The sequence below is a fragment of the Ursus arctos genome, unplaced genomic scaffold (genome assembly GCF_023065955.2).
Source record: "Ursus arctos isolate Adak ecotype North America unplaced genomic scaffold, UrsArc2.0 scaffold_4, whole genome shotgun sequence".
In the NCBI taxonomy this organism is placed as follows: Eukaryota; Metazoa; Chordata; class Mammalia; order Carnivora; family Ursidae; genus Ursus; species Ursus arctos.
In genome coordinates, this window is record NW_026623056.1 from 19,768,121 (window position 1) to 19,792,248 (window position 24,128).

The following is a 24,128-nucleotide window of genomic DNA, read 5'->3' on the forward strand; positions in this document are numbered from 1 at the left end:
GTCTTAGTTGGTTAGGCGTCTGCCTTCAGCTCAGGTCATGATCCCAGGCTCCTGGGATAGAGCCCCATGGTGGGCTCCCCGCTCAGTGGAGAGCCTGCTTCTCCCTCGGCCTGCTGCTCCCCCTGCTTGTACTCTCTCTCTCTCTGACAAATAAATACATAAAATCTTAAAAAAAAAAAACCCACTATTTGTGATTTACAGTCTCCAAATGTATATATTATTTTATTAAATAGAATCCTACATTTTTTAAATTACTTATCAACTAAAATGATCTAACATCCTAGGGAGACGCTTCAGGGCAGTACAACATCTAGCTGGCTTCCTTGGTCACCATTTTCTACTTTCCAGGTTTTCCAAGAACAGGTTGAGGAGGGCAGGCGTAGCTGAGGAATACATCTACAGGTCATTTACGTCTGATTCTCCTACTCAGCCTCAGCTACATTACACAGCAGCAGCAACAAATGTCAGGGGCAGGAAGTACACAACAAGAAGAATTAACCACAATTTTTTTTTCATCTAAACGTACACACACTATCACACACACATACAGTTGGTTTGAAGTGGGGTGAGGGGAGGTAGCCAGCCTTTTCGCATTTTTAACCAATAGGATCTCGCGTCAGCCATCAAAACAACAGCTTTTCAGTCAGTTGACCTTTCGCGATGGAGGGTTTTGTGGGGAGAGGAGAGAGAAGGAGAAAACTTAGGCTTTGCATCATTTGTCATTTGTCATTCTAACAGTTGAACACTGAATTGGTCTTATGTTACAGACACATTAATTTGATTAAGCTATAATCCATGGGTCATTCAGGCATATAAAGTACTCCTGCTTAATTGCAAAATTAACAGAGAAATAGGATAAATCGTTACCAAACTGGAGGCTATTCTACGACTTGTGGGTTACCCCCCTCCTAATTCATAATGTTGTGTTTGACACTTAGAAGGAAAAATTCAGGCTAAGGTATGTGGCACACTAGCAGTCAGCTCTCGAGACATTAGTTAAGGGAGCTAACGCTCACTGGAAACAGGAACTGCTGGTAGACCCATCTCCCAAAGGGTTCCAAGAGTCCCTCCAAAGTGTTCGTAACCATCTGAAATGCACAGGTACTGCAGGAAGTTATCCACAGCCTCAAGAAATTCACTTTGAAATCTGAAGGCTGAGATCCTGGTTTCCATTTTCACTACATTACTCCTTGACTGCTACCTTGTTTCTTTCCAGGAGCAGGCTGACGATGCTCAGGCTCTGAGCAACTTCTGGTCAAATATCTATCAAGTACCCGCTACGTTCCCGGCACTGTGATGAAAATATAAAAATGAAGACTTGATCCTGCATCTGAACAAGATTTCCCCCTAGTTGGCCACTGGGTTCTGTCCCCTCTGTGACTTCATGACACATACCCGGCTATGGCTTACTGCCCACTGATGTGCTACATGTAGTGGAGGCATGCAAAGCACCATGGGGCACAGAAAAGGACATTAATAAGAGAACATGTAGCCTTGAAAGGAATTAGGAAGAGTTGGTCATTTGGAGAAGGCGAAGGATGGGCATTCTCAGCAGAAAGGACAGGATGAATCAAATCAGGGAAGCTTGTATGCCCATGACCTCATGTGGTCATTACTGTGGTATAGCAAAGCAACAGCCAGGTGTTTTTCCCAGCTTGTTTGTGGCCAAACATCTACTCCAAATCTGGGAGAATTCTTATCCCATGCAATACAGAGGAAAGAATTCTGGACTGGAACTCAGGAGACCCATTATTCCTGCATCTAACACACCATGTGACCTTGAGCTGGGGGTTTCACCTGACTGTGCCTGGGTTTGGCATCTGCAAAATGGGAACAGAGATCCCTTTCACAGGGTCTTTTTGAGGGTTAAGTGGGAAAATATACGTGAAAGGTTAACACCCAAGTGTCAAATCCTTTTTGATAAGAGGATAAATCATAGCAAACTGAAGAAGGTATTACTACTACTTCCCATGGGCACTGTCATGACATATTCAGGCACCAGCAAGCCATCCAGGGGCTGAAGTGCAGGGAGCATGGCTACGGCTAGCTTGGAGAGACTCTTGAATGTGTGTGGATTTTGTATTTCATTCAATTTAGAAACAGGTTTATCCATGATTATTTTCACTTAACAGATAAGTAAAACTGGCTCTTGAAGGACATTCAAAATGAAAAATAGAACCAATCATCTAAACTACTTATTTTGTGCCCTTGCAAATGACCCTATCACTAAACCAACAGGTTGACTCTCTGAGAATTTCTGAAGGCCACTCACTGGTCTGATGAAAAATAGGTATGATTTGATTCAGAGAATGGGAGTTTGAAATAGCCTCCAAGTTCCCTTTCAGCCCCGATGCTTCTTAACTATTCTGTACATGGTGCTGCAGCCAGACCCCAGTACATGTACCATTTCTGAGTTCCGAGGTGCCGGGTTCCGGACAATCCCGCATGTGGCTCAGGGAGACTGGTGTTTATGTTATGGTACTGAATGTAGACTATACACTCCCTAGAGACTTTGTGAGATAATGCAGGGACATTTCTAGAAGAGCTTTCTGCTGGAACCCCGCAGCAATTTGGAGCAAACCAAAGAGAGAGAGAAGCAAACCTGTCAGCCTGTGGAAGCAGAGACTTAGCAGTGTGTGACACCAAAGATTACGACATGATGGAAAAAAGAAAATTCTAAAACCATTGATTCCCCTCCTGCACTTTTCTTGCGAGAGGCTGAAAACGGTATATAGACATGGATGTCCATTTTTATCCTCGGCAAGTGACTTTATCCTTCCAGAACTGCAAAGCTTTCCCTTCCCTCATTTTTAGGAGATGTTGACCATATCAAGTGAGAAGACCTTTGAAACCTGCCATGTCTGTGGTGATCATTGCTTAGAACCAGAGCCAGAGCCAGAGCTGGAACAGGTCTTGACATTTGTTCCATTCCTCCCAGATGGCAACCACAGCTCTCTGTTGTCCTCCTAGTACCTGGGAAAGAAGAGAGGGACGTGAAGGTGTCAGCTCTGCTGTGTGTCCTTGAACAGATTAATTTACATTTCTGGCTCTGGATCTCTTTTCATCATTATCCTCAGAAGGTAAACATGACCTCTAATATTCCTTCCATTTTAGGTAGTTCACAAAAGTAGGACTCTTCCAACTGTGTTCTATCAGCAGGGCCAAGAGCCATGAAGAAGATCATAGCTGGCACCTTTGCTTCCTCGCTTCTAAAATGAGGGTAAGAACACCTACTATGTAAGGTGGCTGGAAAGATTAGATATGACACATGCAAAGCTGCTAGCACAGTGCCTGGCACCTGCAGGTGTCCCCTAAGTGGAGCTTTTTAAATCAAAAGCTAAAGATTTCCAGCATAAGCCTCTGCCAGCCTGATCTCTGTCCTAGTGGTCCCTAGCATCTTGGTAGTTTGAGCACATGGCCCCTAAATTACTGCTGGCCACTGGGAGTTCCCAAGTTCAAACATGAGAACAACGTTTCAGGCTCTTCTATTCCATCCAGAGGCCGCCTGGAAAGCCTGCAGAGTTTTCTGTTTCCTTTGGCTGGAACCTTGTGGCCGTGACTGTAGGCTAGCTCCAAGTGTCTGCAAGGGAGGGTTTTCCAAAGGCCAGCCATTTGCTCCGTGGTGCTGGAGCCTGCAAACATTTTCTCCATCCTTTGCAATTGAGGGGGGAAGGAGCGCAGCGGACCAGGAGCCTGAAGCAGGGCCCAGGATGTCCTTCTGTGTCTGCTTCGCCCAGCTGGCCTCTCCCAGGATGCTAAGCACTCGAGAAGGGCTAAGGCTTCATCACAACAGCAATGTCGTTGTAGATATCGTGCAAGCTAGAAGTTGTAGAAGGATGTCTCACTTGCTCCATGTCCCCACCCCCTGCAGAACCTGAAAAAAAAAAAAATCAGAAAATTCCACTTGCTTTTTCCTATTTAATGAGGTCGAACATTCTTAAGGAATGAAAAGCACAGCTCCAGCCTAGCTTTTAATTAGCTTCAGGAGCCCTTGTTTCAAACTAGCCTCGTTCCCAAAGCTATTCTCTCTCTGCTCTGAATGAGATGGAAATTCAATTGCATCTGCCTTGTCAAGTCATAATAAGATGCTCCCCCCACCCGAGGTCACATGGGGAAAGACACTCAGTAGCCAGACAGACGCTGCACTTTTTGACCCCAGCAGGACACCAGAACCTGAAAAGGGCACTTAAAAGAACTCTCATTTAGACCAAACTTGGTGTTGTTTTCATAACCCTATGATGTGAATTTGGGCCAGTTTTTCCACATGTCCGGGGGCGGGGAAACATGGACTTTAGAGCCAAACAGACCCAGGATCAAATCCTACCTTCTCATCCAGGTGCCTGTTTCAGTTAATTCAGTGCTCACAGCTTCTGGCACCCTCATTTGTGACACAGACATTTCTGCTTGCCTTGTGGGCTGACCAGAGGGAGCAAATGAACTATTGTGAGCAAAGCACAATGCCCTGGATGTCATCGGCACTCAAACACCGCTCTTCCTCTTTCTCTCATCTGTACAACAGGGTTCACTGCCCCCACTTTGCCTGTTTTACTGGGTTGGAGCAATGACCCAAAGGGAGTATATGCAGAGAGGGTAGAAGCCTGGGTTTTGTTCTCAGAAGTCAGGGGTCAAACCCCAGTCCTGCTCCTTCCTACCCGCGCAACCCTGGGCAAGCTCGGGAGCCTCACTGTCCGTTCTTATGGCAAGTGGGGACATCACCGTCCGTTCTTATGGCAAGTGGGGACATCAGCAGCTCCTCCATAGGATCACCGTAAGGACTAAATGAGAGAGTGTCCAAAAAAGCCCTTGCCGAGTGCCTGGAGCATGGTGAGCACGCAATAAATATTAGCTACCAACGGCCGCCAGCGCAGCCGAGAGTACGCTGTAAAATTTAAAATCCTCTAAGATGCCCATCTCAAATCCTTTCTAGAAGGGATGTGCCAATGTTACCGGTGCTTATGTAAATGTAAGTGGTTATTATTTATGTAGGAGAACATTACTGAGTCTTATTCAGGAAGAAGGAGAGAACAATGCAGAGAAAGGAAAAATTTACGATGGTCTTCAAAGGGGAAAGAGAAGAAAATCACTTCTCACCCAGCGCCGTGGTAGCAGCCCCATATATTAGCTCAGAGCTGCCTGTCTGCAGAAGTTACATCAATAGAGTCTTCGCTGAAGAGAAAAGGGAGAGGAAGGGAATGGAAAAGAAAGGGGAAGAAAATCTCAATCTATTTCCTCTAAAATTCACCTGAAGGCTGTATTTATCCAGCAGAATCTTGCTAAACACCCACCCCAGGGGAGATGCTGCACCCCGAAACCCGACTCGGCCCTCAGGGAATCTGCAGACTAATGAGAACCTTACAACAAGTACATAAATAACTAATTAAAGGTAGAAAGTGAAATGTCATGAATCATTATCATCATCATTACTAGAAGTCGTTTTTATGGGATTCCCTGCACTTGGTATACCATCCTTCTTTCCAAAAAGAATTTGGGGCAATTTATGACATAAAAGAAGACGTACACTGAGCGATAAACAAAACTAGAACAAGAAACTCGAATTAAAGCAAAAAGAAATGGCAAGGCTAATATAATTGTTGGATTAGGCGTCAGATTCAGCTTCGGCTCTGAGCTTCCTGGAAGTCAGGGCAAAATGGGAAATTCATTCCTAAAATTTATTATTTCTTCAATGCGGCCACACTCTTAAGCAATATACAGAAACCTACACAAGACCCCAATGTTCATAGCAGCATTGTCCACAATAGCTAAATCGTGGAAGGAACCGAGATGCCCTTCAACAGATGACTGGATTAAGAAGTTGTGGTCCATATATACAATGGAATATTACTCAGCTATCAGAAAGAACGAGTTCTCAACATTTGCTGCAACGTGGACGGCACTGGAGGAGATAACGCTAAGTGAAATAAATCAAGCAGAGAAAGATAATTATCATATGATTTCTCTCATCTATGGAACATAAGAACTAGGATGATTGGTAGGGGAAGAAAGGGACAAAGAAAGGGGGGGTAATCAGAAGGGGGAATGAAGCATGAGAGACTATGGACTCTGGGAAACAAACGGAGGGCTTCAGAGGGGAGGGGGGTGGGGGAATGGTATAGACCGGTGATGGGTAGTAAGGAGGGCACGTATTGCATGGTGCACTGGGTGTTATACGCAACTAATGAATCATCGAACTTTACATCAAAAACCAGGGATGTACTGTATGGTGACTAACATAATATAATAAAAAAAATTTAAAAAAAGAAAAGAAAAAGAAACCTACGCAAGGCCTAATTCAATAATCCTGTACTTTCTATTCAATTGGCAAATGCCAAAGGCATGCATGTCTGTGGATTGTGGAGACATTCAGGTAAGCCAGTAATCATTACCAACATTTAAGACTATGGCCTGGAGTATGAGTTACTATTTTGCTGTTACTGTTTTTCGCTTCTGTTGGGACCTTTTCGCAGCTAGCAACTACACAGAATGGAAGCTATTTCACTTCGTAGAGTTATACGGAAATATACACGTTAGAACACTGAGCCATTTTTGTGTCATGATGTTAGACCCGCTAAATCAATTTTCAATGAGATTTCTCGATGCCGGAGGGCTTTGATGTGTCACGGGGCTCTCTTGGCTTAATTGCTGCTGTTCTCGAGTCATGGCCACTTAGACAGGTAGGTGGGAGTGAGTAGAATTAGCCAATTGTACAGAAAAATCAAAGACACTTGCTTGCAAGGGTACCGACTTCTGAGAATTACCATGAATTTTGCATGCCACTGACTAAGAAAGGAAGGAAGGAAGTGACATCTTGAAGGCCCCTGGTTCGGGCGGGCTGCGGTGAAGCCGACCAGCTCTTTTCTTCTTCTGGCTGGTTTCTGGCCTGTTGTGATGTCTTTGATTCACCAGGAGAACTTGAACTTTAAAACCTGGTTTAAAAGACCCTGTTTTGCCTTCTTTTCTAATGCAGTGTATAAAAGTCTTATGAGTTGATTATTGAGGAAGATTTTTTTTTTTAATAAGAAACAAAAAACGAGACAAGCAAAGAAGAAGGGGAAGAGGTACTGCACTGAAAGAAATAGAAACATTGCCAAGAGGAGGAGGGAGACAAAGGCAGTCAGAAGGCCACGGTGCCCACTTCTCTGCTCAGGCCCTGCAGTGCCCCTGACGGGGGAGGGGGTGCCCAGCCCTCGACCATCAAGAGAGAGCCCTGCTCAGGGACCGGGCTGGACAGAGAGCCTGGTCACACGTGCCGGCCAATACCACACACATCTGTTTGATTTGGCACTGCTCACCGACCAGCTGCTGGCACAGAGTCAGAAAGGGCAGGTGGGGGTGTTGCGGAAGGGGCAGGAAGGGGAGAGGGGATTATGCACAGTTGTTCCAAAAAGGAGAAAGGGGGAAGGAGGTGGGGAGGAATGAGGCTGACAGGGGCCGGGGGCAGGCAGGGGCAGGAAGCCCACAGCTGTGGTGGTGGGCACTGCGGCTAATCGCGCTCTGCAGCAGGTGAACTTCCTGAGTCAGAGGCCGCAGGCACAGGGCGATGTGGCTTCAGCAGAAAGTCGGGCGCTGGGCCAGGTTTGGGCAAAGTGTCAGGAATGCTTTATCGCTCTCCCCTTTGACCCATCTACTATCTCCCTAATGGTGAGCCTTCCCAGACTCCCAAACTAGCCGCCATGTTGTCCCTCTTTTGCCCACAAGGTTAAAGCTTTTGTTGCCTCCCTCAAGCGTTTTGTTTTGCTTTTTCTTTCTAAGCTCACCAAGGCTTACTTTCTCGAAGCTGTTAAGATCCTCCCAACTATCCAGAGAGAAAGCTGGAAAGAATAAGCCTTCCCACTTCACAGAGGCCCTAGGAAGTGTAAGCAATATTCCTGAAGTCACCTGGCTCAGCCAATGGAAGAACAATTTAGGCAAATGCTGCCTCTTCCACCTCAGCACCATCTGCTCTGCCAAAATTTGCTCTGGTCCAGAGCTTCGACCATGTGCCAGGAGGTTGAGCTGGTGAGTGGTGAGCGTACTCACCAGGGGAGGGCTGTATTATTATGTAACCTCAGTGTGAGATCTTCCACAAGCATAAGTTCTTTGTTCTCCATTTACTCAACGCTATGTGCCAGAAACCATGCTGGTTCTCAAGAAGCTCACCATCTGGGCCATCCCTTTCTGGGTCTCTAACCATGGCCAGTACCTGAAGGGAATCCGTTCCGGGAACTGCCGCAGGTTTGAAAATCTCACACATTCATCACCGGTGTTTCTGAAGAAGTTCTTTCCTACTGTTGGCATCCCATGGGGCACAAGAGGCAGGACATCACATTGCAGCTGAGACTGATTACTGGGTCTGCTCACTGGAACAGCAAGATCTGTTGACCCCTAGGACATTCTCAGGGCCCGGAGATCAAAATAGTTGGAGATAGAATTACCAATATTCAATCTGAATGATATAAAAGAAAGACCATTCCACATGGTATGCCCTCATAAGATAGGTTCCGTCTCTGAAGAGTGTCCAAGGGTCAGATCCTCCCTTCGCCACGTATTCGCAGGGTGAAATGAAATCACCCATGTAATGGCATGGATTTGGGCTGCTAGTACCCAAGAGTGAAGAGGGAGGCTTGTCTCCCATAGATGGGACATCCATAGTGGCAACAGCCCCCCTCAATCTCCCACAGGGTTTCTTTATCTTAGACCCTCTTTTCCCACCCTGTGCCACTGTAGTTTAAAACACAAATACTCCAAGTAAACTCTCCTATTCAGGAAAGGATCTTCAGAACATAAGCTATCTACAGATAAGAAATACTGGTGAAGGTAAGTCTGATTCCTCAGTGACCTACCACCAGTCAGGCTTCCCTTTTGAGCTAGCCCCACCTGAAGTCTCCGGAGGCCCTTTGGGTTCTTCCAGAACTGGACCTTCTTGATCCTCCAAATGGAAGGTGGTCTTCCTCTGGTTTTCTTTAGCACAACTCTAGTTTTCTTTAATACAATTTCTTCCCTCTCTCCTTCTGGATCTTATCCCTCATCTCACCAAGTTCTGGACACTTGGTTGTACCCCTCCCACAACAGCTCACTCACCTGGACCTCCATCCCCACAGTGGTCGCATGGCTCCCCTCACCCAGCCTCATGCCTTCCACAGCACACAGTTCACCACAGCCTCTACTCTGCCCATGAGTCATGTAGAGTCACAAGTAATATATTAATTAAATGCATATTTGCATTTTCAAATGAGCTTCCATAGTCTGCATTACAGTTTTGAAGTACTGTAGACATCATATTGATATGAAACATAGATGTCCGTAGTCATCCCATGAAGGGCCCTTTCTCGGGGACCCAAGGCCACAACCAGGATTGACACCCTGACCAGTTGATGCTCTGAGAGCACCCAACTTACTGGTGTGCAGCTCTGCTCCAGGCTGAGAGCTGTTACTGTGACCCAGTCTCGAGTCTGTCCTTTCTGACCTCACACCCTAGGTCCTGTGACTCATCTTATCCCCTATACTGAATCCCTGATTCCATAATCCACCAGTGTCCTCATTCCCACCGAGCTGTCAGGACTCCCAGGAATTCTCATCAGCCACCAGCAGCCACATATCCTGTCCGATAGATTTGGGAACAGGACTTGCTCCCAGCCTCTCCCTGCCTTATTGGTGTCGTGGAAACAGACTCCAGATCTGAATTCTCACTCCACTACTTCTTACCTGACCAACCATCTGATCTTTCTAGGCCTCAATCTCCCCATCTGCAAAATAGGAATAAAAATACCCTGGCAGAGATGTTTTGAGACAGTTTGTGACCATGCACAGGGCTGATCACATACTCTTGCTCAGTGAACAGTAGCTGTTTCTCTTCAGATGACTATCCATTACAGCTGGCACGATGCTAACTGCCACCTGGCCTGTCACCTCCTGCCTGTCTTCATATGCTGCTGGCACTGTCCACACCCACTGCCCACACCCACACCTACCTCAGAGCCTCGTCTGGTCTCTGAGTTCCAGCTCTTCCTGCTCCTCCGAGTGAGTCCCGCTGTGTCTGCTCTGACTGGTGGCCAGTGGTGTGCTCTTCCACACTCCACACTCAGGGAACCTCCTGTTGGTAGCTTGAACTTGGCCGTAGGGGGACTCTTGACACCACAGAAATCAACAAACCCTCCAATCAGACTCTTTCCCCTGGAGAGTCTCTCGTGAAACATTTGCAAACACACTAGCATGGACCCCTCATTCTTTCAGTACCTTCTCGAGGCCTGATTGTCTGACCTGAACAGTCACGTGTAGTTCTTTTAAGGGCAGACCTCAGAAGTTTTCTTGCATACACAGACTGGCCTCGCCTTTCAGCGAGAACGCCGCTAAATCCATGCCAAAGTCTACAGAGCGACTCTAGGCTTAGGCATGGAAACATGACACCAGGAAACAAAAAAGTCTAACAAATATACATTAACCTCAGGATTGACCCCACCACTAATGAGTTCTGCTCAGCACAGCCAAAGCGTTTTCTTCCTGCTGGGCTCCCCCCTGGGGATGTAGGCTCCAAGGGCCGAGACCTTCACCTGAGCTCTCGGATGGAAATCTTCCAGGCCCTAAATGACCATGCCCTTCACACCACTCCTTGAATGCTTCTGGCTTGGAAACACTGTTGTCCTGTCACAAACACAGTGGTGGCAGAAGATGAAACCTGTGCAGCTAATAATCCTGCCTTCCTTTTTTGTTTCGAAGGCTCAAAACCATGCATGTTTGCTAAGGTGTAAGCATTTTGAGGGCTCAAATCCTATTCCAATTGGTGTTCCTCAGAGCCCTGAGCAAGTGCCCTGCCCCGTGGCGGTGTTAAATTCCAATTTGCTGTACCTAGGACCACTTTTGGAGTTTGTAATGTTACTTAGTGCCAGGCCATACCTACCTGTATATGGCCTTGAAGAAAGACTCATTAAGAAAATAAACAGGCGAGTGAGCATGCGTGATGGGGTGGAGGAGGGATTTTTTTTTTTTTTTCTTTTAAGAGGAAATGTTTTCTCATGGATTTCAGAAAGCAAATCATCATCTGCTATAGTGGAACCCTATCTATCTTGGTGACTGTCATGGGTCTCCTTTTAGCAGTATTTTGTTCCTGCCTGCACTCGGAAGCATTCTCACAGCCCAAATGGGAATACAACCCATCCATCTGTCCATTAAACCTTAAATCCTCTTTTCTCCTTACAGGATCCATAAATTCTACCCATTTCCCTCTATTCACAATTCCAGACTACCTACCGAATGCAAAACAGTTCTCACTACCCCACTTCCTCCGTATACCCGCCCCTTGACATGCTGTCTCTAAAATAGACACAGAAACCTTGCCTTCATGCTGGTGTCTTCAAGGATCATCTTCACAGGGATACCAACAGAGAGTGACAAATGGGAGGGAGGAACAAAAGTTCCAGAATTTTCTCCTATAGTCTCTTTACCCAGGTCTCTGGCCCACGCTAAAATGTGAAATGTGAGCCCATCTTTCTAATAACCCTTCTCTATCTTCTTCTTCTCCCCTCTTGCCTTGAGGGCAATGCCTCCTGTGCCATCAAAGTACTAGAAGTGTGCTTCTAGAAATGGCAGATGTCATGACCTTCCCGAGGCACTTCCCAGCTTACAAATCACTTTCTGTCCATTATTTCGGTGAACCTCGGAACCTCCTTGCAACCTAGGCATTGGTGTGACTGCCACTGTTTTAATGGGTCAGTGAACTGTATAGACAGAGTGCCTGATGGAGGCCTGGTCCTGCCCCCTACGTCTCTCTCTCTCTCTCCACCATCTAGTTACCCCACAAAGAAATACAGTGATTAGGCACTGATTATATGTAACCCTGAAAAAGAGTCTGATTCAAGAGATTTTTTTTTCAAGGAAATCATTCTCAAATTATGTTTTAACCCTATGTCATGAGGAAAACCGGCACACATTGTGTTTTCCACTCCATTGGCACAGCTTCCTGGCTGATGACCAGATCCCTCCTTTCTTGTTGACATAGTAAATCAGGGTGTCACGGACTGGACATCCAGACGACTTCTTGCTGTGCTTCTAAAATCAAGGTTTGAGCCAAATCTGGATCAAGATGAAAAATTGCCATTTTGCCCTTGCTGGCTTTTTATTTCTTGCTTTATCTGTCCATACTTCCTTCCATGCCTTCCTCCCAGATGATCTGACACATGTACTCCCAGTCACAGAAAGTAAGGCTCTGTTAATTTCCCTTCCTACTTTCTAGTCCAAATTAACTCAGTGCCATTTAGTTCTTCAGACACAGAATACATACTCACTACCCCATGTTGGAATAACCAGAACGTATTTGAAACTATCATTTTAAACTTTTCATTACTCTCACTGGCCTTTCTGTCCACAAAAATCAGGTACCCCCAGAGCCTTCGGCATGCTGACATCAGCTTCTAGCATGGAGAGGACCAAGGGGCTGCTTGGGGCTAAGCTTAATGGGTCATCTTATTAATCAACTGGAAAGAAGATTAACTCATTCATTTAACACATACTTATTAATCACTTAACCTGAACACTAATAGTACTTGAGATCCAACAGCACATACTTGTTATCAGTATATTATCCAGGCCTCCCAATTAGACTGTGAGGCCCTTCCTAAAAATCTGGTCTCAGCTTGTCACTACCTGTCTTATGACATTGGGCAACTCACTTCACTTCTTGGGTCCTCAGTTTCCCCATTGTGGGAGGTGGGTAAACAGCATTCTAAATCCACTGACTCACTTTCGTCCCACACAATTCAGCAAATATGAGAGAAGCACAGAACATAAGAGTTCCCAGCAGAGCTCAAAGAAGGAGCGACTGAGTGCTAGTGAAGAGAAACCAGTTCATTGTTGAGGCCGGGAAGTAGGTACGTGGACGTTGGCCCTACAGCTCTGTCCTCTTTTGTGCATATTTGAAAATACCCCTACCAAAAAGAGAACAAAAATAATAGAGGGCAACCTAGCAGGCTTCACAGAGCAGGTAGCCCTGAGCAGAGGTGAAGCATGGGTAGGATTTCAATGAGCCGACACTGGGTCAGGGACCATTCCAGGCAGGGCACATCGCGAGCCAAGGCCTAGCGACTGGAAAATACAAGGTGTTCACAGAGAACGGGGAGTAGTCACGTGTGGCTGCAGCGCAGGGTGCAAGGAGGGAGCGGGGGGAGATGGGATGGGAAGGTATCGTGGGGTCAGAGCCAGAAGGGCCTGGAGAGGCACAGTGAAGAGCCTGTGCTGGATTCAGTTCCAAGGGAAAGTGACCTCACTGGTTAAGCCCGAGTTGGCCCTACCCCTTCTCAGTCGCTCTGGGGGCAGGCCCAGGAGAAGGGCATGTGGCAGAAACTGGCAGAGGAGAGCGCTGGCAGCACCGCCCGGCTTGTTTCTTCACCAGGAAACAAGGTTTCCTGTAACTCAGATCATGAATCAGCATTTCCTCTGTCAATAATACACAGCAAGAAATGCAACAGCTCGGGGCTTGGGGGGAATGGAAGAAAGGAAGGAATATTCCATGACACGCTGGGCTCTGCTCTCCTTTCCCCTCATGAAACACTCCGGATAAGTTCCCAAATCACACTCAGGTTTCAGAAGATAAGTCTCTCAGACAACCTCACAGGATCACGGGAAGATTAAGGCCCACAGAAGACCCAGCTCTCTCGTCACAGTTTGTGTTTCTAGAACCACTAGGAAGGGCACTTTCTGAATTCTTCGGTTTCATAACTAAACGGGGCTCTAACAGCGCTTCACCCTCGCAGAGCTTAGAGTGTGTGTGATTTGCCTCTTAGTCTTTACGCATGCCTGTCCAATATTTTATTTGATTCCCATAATAACCCTGTGAGGCACACGGGGAATATTATGCCTATTTCACAAGTACAGATACCAGGGCAAGGAGATGAAATGTTTCTTCCCATGAGATCTGTTTTGAAGAAGCCAGAGCTGACCTCAACCCTTCAAACTCCAATCCAGGGTTATTTTCAAGGTCATAGACTTAAAACAAATAAAGCTTGTAATATTACATAGATAAATAGATATACATACACTCAGCATATTTATTTAAAATATAAATATATCCTCAATTCAATATATCTATTACTGCAGTATATTTTAAATAATTAACTTATGTTATTGAATATAAATAATACAGTATATTTATTTAAAGTATACTTAGTAATTATTAAGTTAATTAATAATATACTAATTTAAAATATTAAAAATATATAGCATATATACATATGTTCTACCTAACACTTGAAAGAATTTTATTCACTCCCTCATTCCATTCATTCATTTATCAAATATTTATTGATACTGCCTCCTCTCTGCCAGGCTTTGTTCTAGACACATTCCATAGTGAGCACAACAGTCAAAAGCTGTGTTTTCGTAAAGCTTACATCGAACTGAGGAACTCAGATAGGGAATGAGATAAAAGTAAAATACAGAGTGTTGGAGAGTCATAAATGCTTTGAAGAATAAAGAAAACCGAGAAGAGGGTAAGAAGTGTTGGAAGTAGAGGTGACACAATTTTATGTAAGATGTTCTGCGACAATCTCCCTGAAAATGTGCCATATAAGTTAAGACCCGAAGAGGTGAGCAAGCAGGCCACGTGGACAGATCTGTGGGGTGGGGAAGCCTGCAAAAGAAAGCGTAAATGCCAAGGCCCTGAGGTGCTGCCTTCTTGGCCCGTGCAGGGAACAGTGAGGGGTCAGGCATGGCTAGACCTGAGGGAGAAAGGGGGAAGGGGGAAGAAGCAGGGAGTGGAGGCCGGCGAGAGTCCTGCATGCCATCATTCAGACTTGGAACTGACCAAGAGAATCTATCATTTACTCAAAACCCAAACTAAGCCAACCAACCAACCAACCAACCAACCAAACAGAAAAAAATTAATATAAAACAAGACAAGGATTAAAATGAGAAATAAAACAAAACAACAACAGAAGCCTGTACCGGGGGTTAAGGTTGGTAATGAAGACAGGGAAAGGAAAAGCAAGGGACACGTAGAAAGAAAGAGAAAGGAAAGAAGTGACCGTATAAATATATTTCTGCTTGTTTCCTCTTTCTCTGTCTCTGCCTCATCTGGAATCTGCATCCAGGATCCAAACCCTCAAGCCAACTGCCATGGACGCTTCCTGAGGGAGCCAGACAGTGGCAAAGTCAGACAGAAGAGCAACGCTATCACCACAAGCTTGGGCCTGGCCCCCAGGCCTCGGTTGGATTCCTATTGAGCTGGGCAGCTCGCACTCAAAAGGTCTCCTCTTGCTCAGGCTACAGGCTGAAAGCAGAACCAAACTCTCCTGAGGCTCTCCTCCCCACACTTCCCAGGGTCAGTGGCCTTCCAAGTAGAGCCCCTCCCAAGCAGCAGGGACAGACCATCCAAGCTATCAGCTCAGCCCTGCGAAATCTCCCTTTCTACCCCAGGAGTCCATCAGACACTTGCTTTTGACCCTGGCTCATCCTTGAGGGTGGAGTGTACATGTGACTGTAGACGGGGGCGTGAAGGAGGGGAGAGAACAGCCTCACCCTCACTCTAGAAGCTAATGTGCTTTCACTTTTTATCCTTTCTCTTTATTAGTCCTGTGGACTTAGTGGGCAAGTTCATATGCAGCTCATGCCCGTAATGCTCCATGACCACCTCCTCACTGCTTTAGAGAGTTTTAGAAGATTTCTTGGTGTGACTTCCCCAAACTTTATCACTGGGACCAGTGAGACATAGCTCAGTCCTGCAAAGTCTTTTTTAAATGTCTGCTTGACTTCCTGCCAGAAGCCACTGAAGGAGATCAGAATAGGACAATCCTTCAAGCCACCCATGGATACTAGGTGGAGAAGTCCCTCACCATGCTTATTAAGTTAGTGAACAAACGAGAGTGATGCTATCACTCAGAGACATGCCAACAACCTCAGTCAATCCAGGCATATCATATTCAGGGCAGGGGGAAAAGAGCTAAAAGAGCTCCCTGAATTGTTGCTCTCGTTCATGCCTTTCTGCATTACCTCCCTCCAAAACTCTCAGCATCCTAGTTTGAGTCTCTTCTGAGCTTTTTTTAATCAAACGTTTTATCTGGAGGTCCTTGTAGATTCATATGTAGTTGGAAGAAATACAGAGAGACTTGTACCCTTTGTCCAATGTTAACATCTTACAAACCCATAGCACAATATCATAACTAATATATTGGTATTCTTACAGTCAAGACAGAGAATTTGATATTTCCATTACCGCAAGGATCTCTGATGTTGCCCTTTATAGTCAAACCCACTTCACTCTCTCTCCCGTCTCCTCCTTAGTTCCTGGCAATCACCATTACGTTAGCCATTTCTAAAATCTTGCCAATTCAAGAATGTAATGCAATGGAATCCCACCACATGTAACCTGCTAAGATTTGTTTTTTCCTATCAGGATAATTCGTAGAAGGAGATTCACCCAGGTTGTGTATTACCAAGTTAGCTCTTTTTTATTGCTGAGTACTATTCCATGTATGACTATATCACAGTTTATTCACCCATCGAAAGACACTTGAGTTGTTTCAAGCTTGGAGCTATCACAAACAAGTTTGCTATAAATACTTGTGTACAGGATTTTGTGTGAACATAAATCTTCCTTTCTTTTCTCTGGAATAAATGAGTATGGTGTTACATGTTAACTTTTTATTTTTTTAAGACACTGCCAAACTATTTTCCAGAGAGACTGTATCACTTTACATTCCCACCAGCAATTTAGGAGCAAACCAGTTTCTCTGCGTACTTGCTAGCCCCTGGTGTTGTCATTATCTTTTGTCATCCTAGCCATTCCAATAGGTGTATAGTGATATGTCATGTGCTCTTAAGTTTCACTTTCCTGAACCCGAATGCTGTTGAATATGTTTCTGTGCGTTTACATCCCATTTGTACATCCTCTTTGGTAGAATGTCTCTTCATGTCTCTTGTTGATTTCATATTAGATTGTTTGTTTTAGCTTTTGATGTAGTGTTTAATGATTCATTAGTTGCATGTAACACTCAGCGTTCATCACAACACATGCCCTCCTTAAGAATGTTTTTTAAACTTTGAGTTTTGAGAGTCCTAAATATATATTCTAGATATTAATTCTTTGACAGATATTTTTCAATAGCTCACAAACATTGTCTTTCCAATGAGTACTTTGTCTTTTCATCTTTTTAACAGGACTTTTTATGGAGCAAGTTTTTTTTTTAATTGTGATGAAGTCTTATTTATCTATTTTTTTCTTTTATGGATTATGCTTTTGGTGTCAAGTCTAAGAACTCTGCTTAGTTCTAGATATAGTTCTAGATACTAGTTCTAGACCTAGGATATTTTCTATTTTTTGTATCTAAAGGTGTTATAATTTCATGTTTTACATTTAAATCCATGTTCTACTTTGAGTTAATTTTCATATAAGGTGTGAGACATAGGTTGAGGTCTGTTCCTTTGTTTGCTTTTCCCCATTGGATTGCTTTTGTACCTTTGTCAAAAAACAGATGGTCATATTTGTGTGAGTCAATTTTGGGCTCTCTATTCTGTTCTATTGATCTGTGTGTCCATCTCTCTACAAATACCACACAGTCTTGCTTACTATAGCTGTACAGTATATCTTAAAATGGGGTGACAGATTCCTCTGACTTCATACTTCTTTTTCAAAACTGTTTTTAACTATTTAATTTCTTTACCTTCCCATATAAATTTTAGAATGATCTTGTTGATACATACCAAAAATCTTACTGTACGTTTGAGAAGAATTGTGATAAATCTGTACATCAGTTTGGAGGAAATTGAAGGCTTTACTAGTATGGTAGACAGAATAATGGCCCCTCAAAGATTTCTACATCTCAAGCCCTGGAAACTATCAGTATGTTATTTTATATGACAAAAAGGCTTTGACAATGTGATTAAAGACTTGGAGGTGGGAAGGTTTTTGTGAATTACCCAGATGGGCTCAATGTAATCACAAGGTCCCAATACAAAGGAGGTAGAAGGACCACAATCAGAGGAAGGGACATGTGATGATGCAAGCAGGGGACAGAAAGAGCTTGGAAGGTACTATGCTGCTGGCTTTGAAGATAGAGGAAGTGGCCATAAACCAAGGAATGCTGGTGTCTCCTAGAAGCTGAAAAAGCAAGAAAGTGGATTCTCCCCCCAGAGCCTCTGGAAAGAACCAGTCTTGACAATACTTTGATGTTAGCCTCATAAGACCCAATCTCAAACTTCAGAAATCCGAAACTATAAGAAAATAAATTTGTATTGTTTTAAGTCACCAAGTGTGTGGTAATTTTTTATAGCAGAAATAGAAAACTAGTACAACTATGTTGAGTCTTCTAATTAATGAACAGAAATAGTATGTCTCTCCTTCTATGTAGATCTCCTTTGATTCTTTCTTCAGCACCTTATACTTCTCAGTGTACAAGTCCTGTACATATTTTGTTACATATACATCTAAATATTTTATTTTTTGAGTGATGGTAAGTGATGTTATATTTTGAATTTCAATGTCTGTGTGTTCATTGCTAGTATAGAAAAATATAATTGATTTTTGTATGTTTATTTTGTATCCTGCAACCTTGATGAATTCACTTATTAGTTCTAAGACAGGTTGTTTTGTTTTGTTTTGGAATCCTTGTAATATTCTATGTAGCTATCATGTCATCTACAAATAGGGACAATTTTCTTTTCTTTCTGAACTTTATTCCTTTCATTTCCTTTTCTTGATGCATTGCATTTGCTGGAACTTCCAACAATATGAATAAAAGAGGTGAGAGTGGGCATTCCTGCCTAATTCTTGATCTAAGGGACAAAGGATTCAGCCTTTCATCATTAAGTATAATAGTAATTATAGGGTTTTGTAGATATTCTTTTATCAAGTTGATGATATTTTCCTCTAATGATAGATTTCTGAAAGTTTTTATCATGAATGAGTCTTGAATTTTGTTATGTGCTCTTTCTACATTGACAGAGATGATCATTTGTTCTTTCTTATTTAGACAGTGAATATGGTGGATTAACATTAATCGACTTTTTAATATTGGAGCCAGTCTGGCATGTCTGGAATAAACCTTACTTAGTCATAGCATGTAACTTTTTCATAATTGTTGAATTCTGTTTTATACTTTGTGGGTTTTTTTAAAAAAAAATTTTCCCTCTATATTCGTGAGAGCCATTAGTCTGTAGTTGTCATTATTTGCACTGTTCATGTGGTTTTAGTATCAGGGTAATGCTACCTTCATAAAATGAGTTGGGGACTATTTCCTTCTCTTCTATTTTCTAGGAGATGTGTAGAATTGGTGTTAACTCTTCTTTAAATGTTTGGAAGAACTCTTCAGTGAAACCATCTGACACTAGATATTTCCTTTTTGAGAGTTTTAAAATTATGAATGCAATTTCTTTAGTAATTATAGGGTTATTCAAGTTATCTTATTATTTAAGTTGTGGTAGTTGTTGAGGAATTGGTCCATTTCAACTAAGTTGTCAAATTTTTGCGTGTAAGTTGTTGCATCTGCCTGGTGTTTAAAGTTTCCTCCAATCCACCTTTTCAATCTCCTACCGCTCCCTTCCACTGAGGCCCAGTGGATCTCCATGAATTGGGATCTCAGTGAATTGGATTCTTCTCTGGGACTCCTCACACACTCTGTGCTTTCCCACTGCCGTACCTTGCTGTTATCATTCTCTACACCTGGAATACCTCAAAGTTTCATTTTTCCCCCTTCTTATTCAAGGGCCACTAAAAAAACTGCAACCTATCTTTTCTATTTCCCTTTGAACTTTCCTGGCCTCTATTATCTGTGGCAGTTTTGTGGAGTGGACCAGAGATTACCTCATATAGATATTATTTGTGAACATGAACTTATGTCCCCTAGTAAGCTGTGAGCTCTTTAAGCGATGGAACCCTGTACAATTCTTCTTGGCTTCATCCATAGGTCTTGGCATGGGGTAGGGCACAAAACACATTCACAAAGGACATCTGAAGAATTAACTCACGTGGGTCCTCACGTGATAGTCCACCCAAGAATTCTCTTTTACTTTCAGGTTTTCAGAGAGCTCTTTCCCAGCTATTTTTCTAAGATATTTATTTATTTATTTATTTTAACAATAAATAAATAAATAAATTAATTAATTAATTAATTAATTATTTATAGTAATCTCTACACCCGGCCTGGGGCTTGAACTTAAAATCCCTTGATCAAGAGTCACATGCTCTACCAATTGAGCCAGCCAGGTGCCCCTCCCAGCTATTTTTCTGAAACAGGGACTGACTTAATATCTGAAGAGAGCTAGTTCCTTGAGTACTTGGAGGGTAAGAGTCACCCTCAACACCCATTCAGATCTCAAGGGAAAGACACACTGTGTTTTTCAGCATCATGAAGACTGTCTCACAAAACTACAGGTTCATTATGAAGAGATGGGACATAGCCAGGGATTGAGAAATCTACCAATTTACAAAAAGGACACCTTCTCCTGCCATCCAAATTAGCAGTTCAAATTCTCCTTTGCAGCACCATATTAAATGGAGATATATTAAGGAAGTGAGATGGAAAAGTGATCTCCATCTATTCGCAGCACAGCAGGCATCTGTATCCAATATCATCATTGAGAATGACTTTGCATCAAGAGGCCCAGGCTGGGAATGAATATTCTCCAGGGAATCCTCCCACCATCCCAAAATAGGAGCAGGTGAGGTGGCTGGGAAAGGAGGCAGAGGCGGGATGAGACAAAATGGAGAGAAGGGGAAACATTTTCCACTCTTGTGACTCTCAAGATCCATTCTTTGGTGATCCCATTGCCCCCTCCTAGTCTGAACCCCCTAACACATCTGCTCTTGTATCCTTTCATATGATCTCTTAACCTGTTTCCCTGCATCAATCTGTCCTCAATACGACCTCCCTAAAACTTAGCTCTGATTGTACTATTTATGTTTTCCAAGAAACCTTCATACAATCCCTAATGCACAGGAATAATGTGACGTGCCTTCACCAGGCATTCAAGGCCGTCTGAATGTTACAATCCCATCTCCCAGCATCCTAGCTTGCACTAAGCAGGCAAAAGCAGAACAGAAAGAATACAGAATCTAGAGTCAGATCTGAGTTCAAATCTAGCTGTTCTCCTAGCTTCATGAGCTGGGGTAACTTATTTAACCTTGACGAACCCCAGTTTCTTACCAAAAAAATTGTTTAAAGAACAATAGTAATTCAAAAGTTTGTGGTAAGAAATAAATGAGGCCATGAGTGTGAAATACATAGTACATCATAGGTACTCAATAAACGGTAGCTATTCTGACTGCACTGAAGCACATAGAGCAACTTTCCCACCTGTAACACCCCTGAGCCTTTTCTCAGCCATAATGGCCCTGACAAGGTTATCAAATGCCCTTGCACATGGAGTAGGGAGAAGAGACTGACCACAGATGACGGACGGGGATGAGAGAGTATACACCTAAGGTAAGCTGCCTATTGTTAGAAAGAAACGATGAACAGAGCTCGGAGAGGGGCTGTGTATAGTGCAGGTGAGAGAGCAGGTCCAGAAATTCCCAATGGCCAGGCTGAGTCCAGCAGTTTCAGCATCTGGTTTTTTTCCCTGACCCTGAGAGCAAGCCCCTGCCTGCCTTCCTACAGCTGATGAGAACATCTCTCCCATCTCTTCATGCAGCTCAGTTGTCTGTGATTTTTGAAGAGACTTCTTTGAATGCTATGTCCGGCACAGAGGGGAGGCCGGCGGTGGGCAGCTGGGCTGTAAATCTGAAGTCTGTTCGCTATGGCTTGTAGAGCTATCATACCCATTATGTATGTGTGTTATTATAAGGGGCTCAAGGAAAGAGTGTCAAGAGACTCACTTTATAAGTACGTTTATTATTATCTCCGCTGTTCAAGCCACACAAAATAAATGTCTGGCATTTCCAGAAATTGCTATCGATTCAGCAGCAGATTTTACAAGGCCAATCAATAACAGTTTCCTCTGTTCCCCCCTCCCCCAGTGTATATTTATTTGTGATCAGGCTTTCTGTTCCTCCTGTGCTTTCTAGTGCTTGTAATTGGTCCAGAATAAATGGATGATTTCATCTTTTTCCAGGAAAAAAAAAAGAGGGGATAAAAAAACTCTATTATTAAAACTATCAACCTCCCCTATCCAACAACAGAGCTGTGTGCATATACGTATCTGTGTGTGTGAAAGAGAAGAGAGCCTGCCTTCAAGCCTGCCTGCCAAAATAAGACCCTCAGCACGTAAGCCACGATGTGTGGCCTCTCTTCCTTGCACCTAAGCCGTGCCGTAGCAGGAGATTAGGGACCCAGAAAGCCACACAGACCCTTCCAGCCATGGGTTCTTCTAACAGGATGCCTTGACAGCTTACGGTGTCACCAACCGTCTAACAGAGTCTCAGAGCAGGCTAGAACTTCAAAGTTCAACAGCCCAACCCCCTCTTCTAACAGATCAAAGCACAGAGACTCAAAAAAGGAAAGTGGGTCAAAACTCAGGTCTCTTGCCTCAAAATGTGACCTTATTTGGAGACAGGGTCTTGACAGAGGTCGTCACGTCGAAGTTAGGTCCATAGGGTGGTCCCTAACCAATATTATGGGTGTCCTTATAATGGGAGAAATTTGGACACGGAGAGAGACACACAGGCAGAATGCCATTTCAAGATGAGGGCAGAGATCAGGAAGATGCTTTTTCAAGCCAAGGAATGCCAAAGACTGCCAGCAAATTGCCAGAGGCTAGGAGAGAGGCCCGAACAGATTCTCCCTCACAGCCGCAGAAGGAACACTCTGATCTCAGACTCCCAGGCTGCAGAGCAGTGAGACAATAAGCTTCTGTTGGTTTAGCCCCCCAGTTTGTGGTGCCTTGTTACGACGACCCTAAGAAACTAACATACTCCTTTGCCTCCACAGCGAGTGTTGAGGAGACCCAGCCCAGAGGGACCCAGAGCTGAAAGTCAGAAAAATGTAAGAATTATACCAGAGCCTCAGAAACCGTCTTTGGTAACTTTACTCCAAATAAATACAGCATCAGGAGAGAGGGTATGGATGCACACGGAAAATACGCACCCCCAACTTCTCAGACAGGACGAACTTTTTCAACAGTGGAGCAAGTTCACCGCTAAAGCTACTTAAAATCAGCTGTCTGTGTGGTAAGGTAGAGGTCATGCTTCAGTTTGCTCTATGATACGGTGAAGAAAATAGTTTCCTTCAAGGTAAGATAGGAAAGTAAAGAAAATCTATGGCACCTTGGCAAAAAATAATGCAATGGATTCACGAGGACTACGTCACTTACCTCTTCCTACGGAAGCAGGAGGATACTTTTGCAGCCCTGACGGGCTGGTGACTATGTAACTCTGACCAGCAGACAGTAGTAAATGGAAGTGGCCTAAGTGAAGGCATCGAGGAGTTTCTGTGAGCCTTCCAGGCTTTGTCTTCCCTCACCACGGAGGCCCTGGACGTCACCTCTTGAGACAAGGGAGGCACAAATTAAAGTAGACCACTGATGGAAAGGGAGCCGCCTTGGAGAACCATCTGACCTTCAGTGAAGCTTCTATGAGAAAGAAAGGCTCTGATGCCTTTGAGGTTTGGGGGAATCATCTAACATGACACTATGGCCTAACTCAGACAAAGATGGCCTTCCCCTTGGCAATCTGCATTTGACTAGCATACTATTCAAAAGCAAAATAGAGAATAAGCTATTTGAAAAACATTAGCTGTCTACGGCCATACCACTCTGAACGCGCTCAATCTCGTCTGAAAAACACGCGCTTGGAATTTCTCATGTTTCTTGTCACTAATAAACAGCCATTGGTAGAACAACCCACCCCAACTATGTCCACGTGACTTGCTCTGACAACACAGACCCTGGACGCCACAATAAAGGAAACGCCTCCTTGGCATTCCTGACCACTCCTCCAGTGGGAGCTTGGACCTTGATGGGTAAAAGGGCATTTCCTAACTCACAAGACAGCCTTTCTTGGCACAACCCTGATTGTTAGAAATTTATTCCTTAAAATTATCTATAATCAGACTCTCTGTTACTTCCACCCACTGACCTCGGTTCTACCCTCTAGAGATCTGCAATAACGGAGAACAAGTCCATACTTCTCCCAAGCTGCTCTTCCCCCACCGGCCCAGGCTGCTGTTTTAATCAAAGGAGATTTCTTTCCAGAAGCCATGTTAATCAAACTATCACTAATAAGTCAAATCCCA

General features: G+C 44.0%; 1 long non-coding RNA gene across 1 annotated transcript; it reads right to left on the minus strand.

Annotated features, from left to right (window-relative positions):
• Window positions 1–490: 490 nt before the first annotated feature.
• Window positions 491–23,728, minus strand: LOC130542654 (uncharacterized). Its single transcript, XR_008957360.1, has 2 exons — window positions 23,209–23,728; window positions 491–3,874 (listed from the first exon to the last, which is right to left on the minus strand). It is a non-coding gene; the product is annotated as an uncharacterized LOC130542654 (long non-coding RNA).
• Window positions 23,729–24,128: the final 400 nt, after the last annotated feature.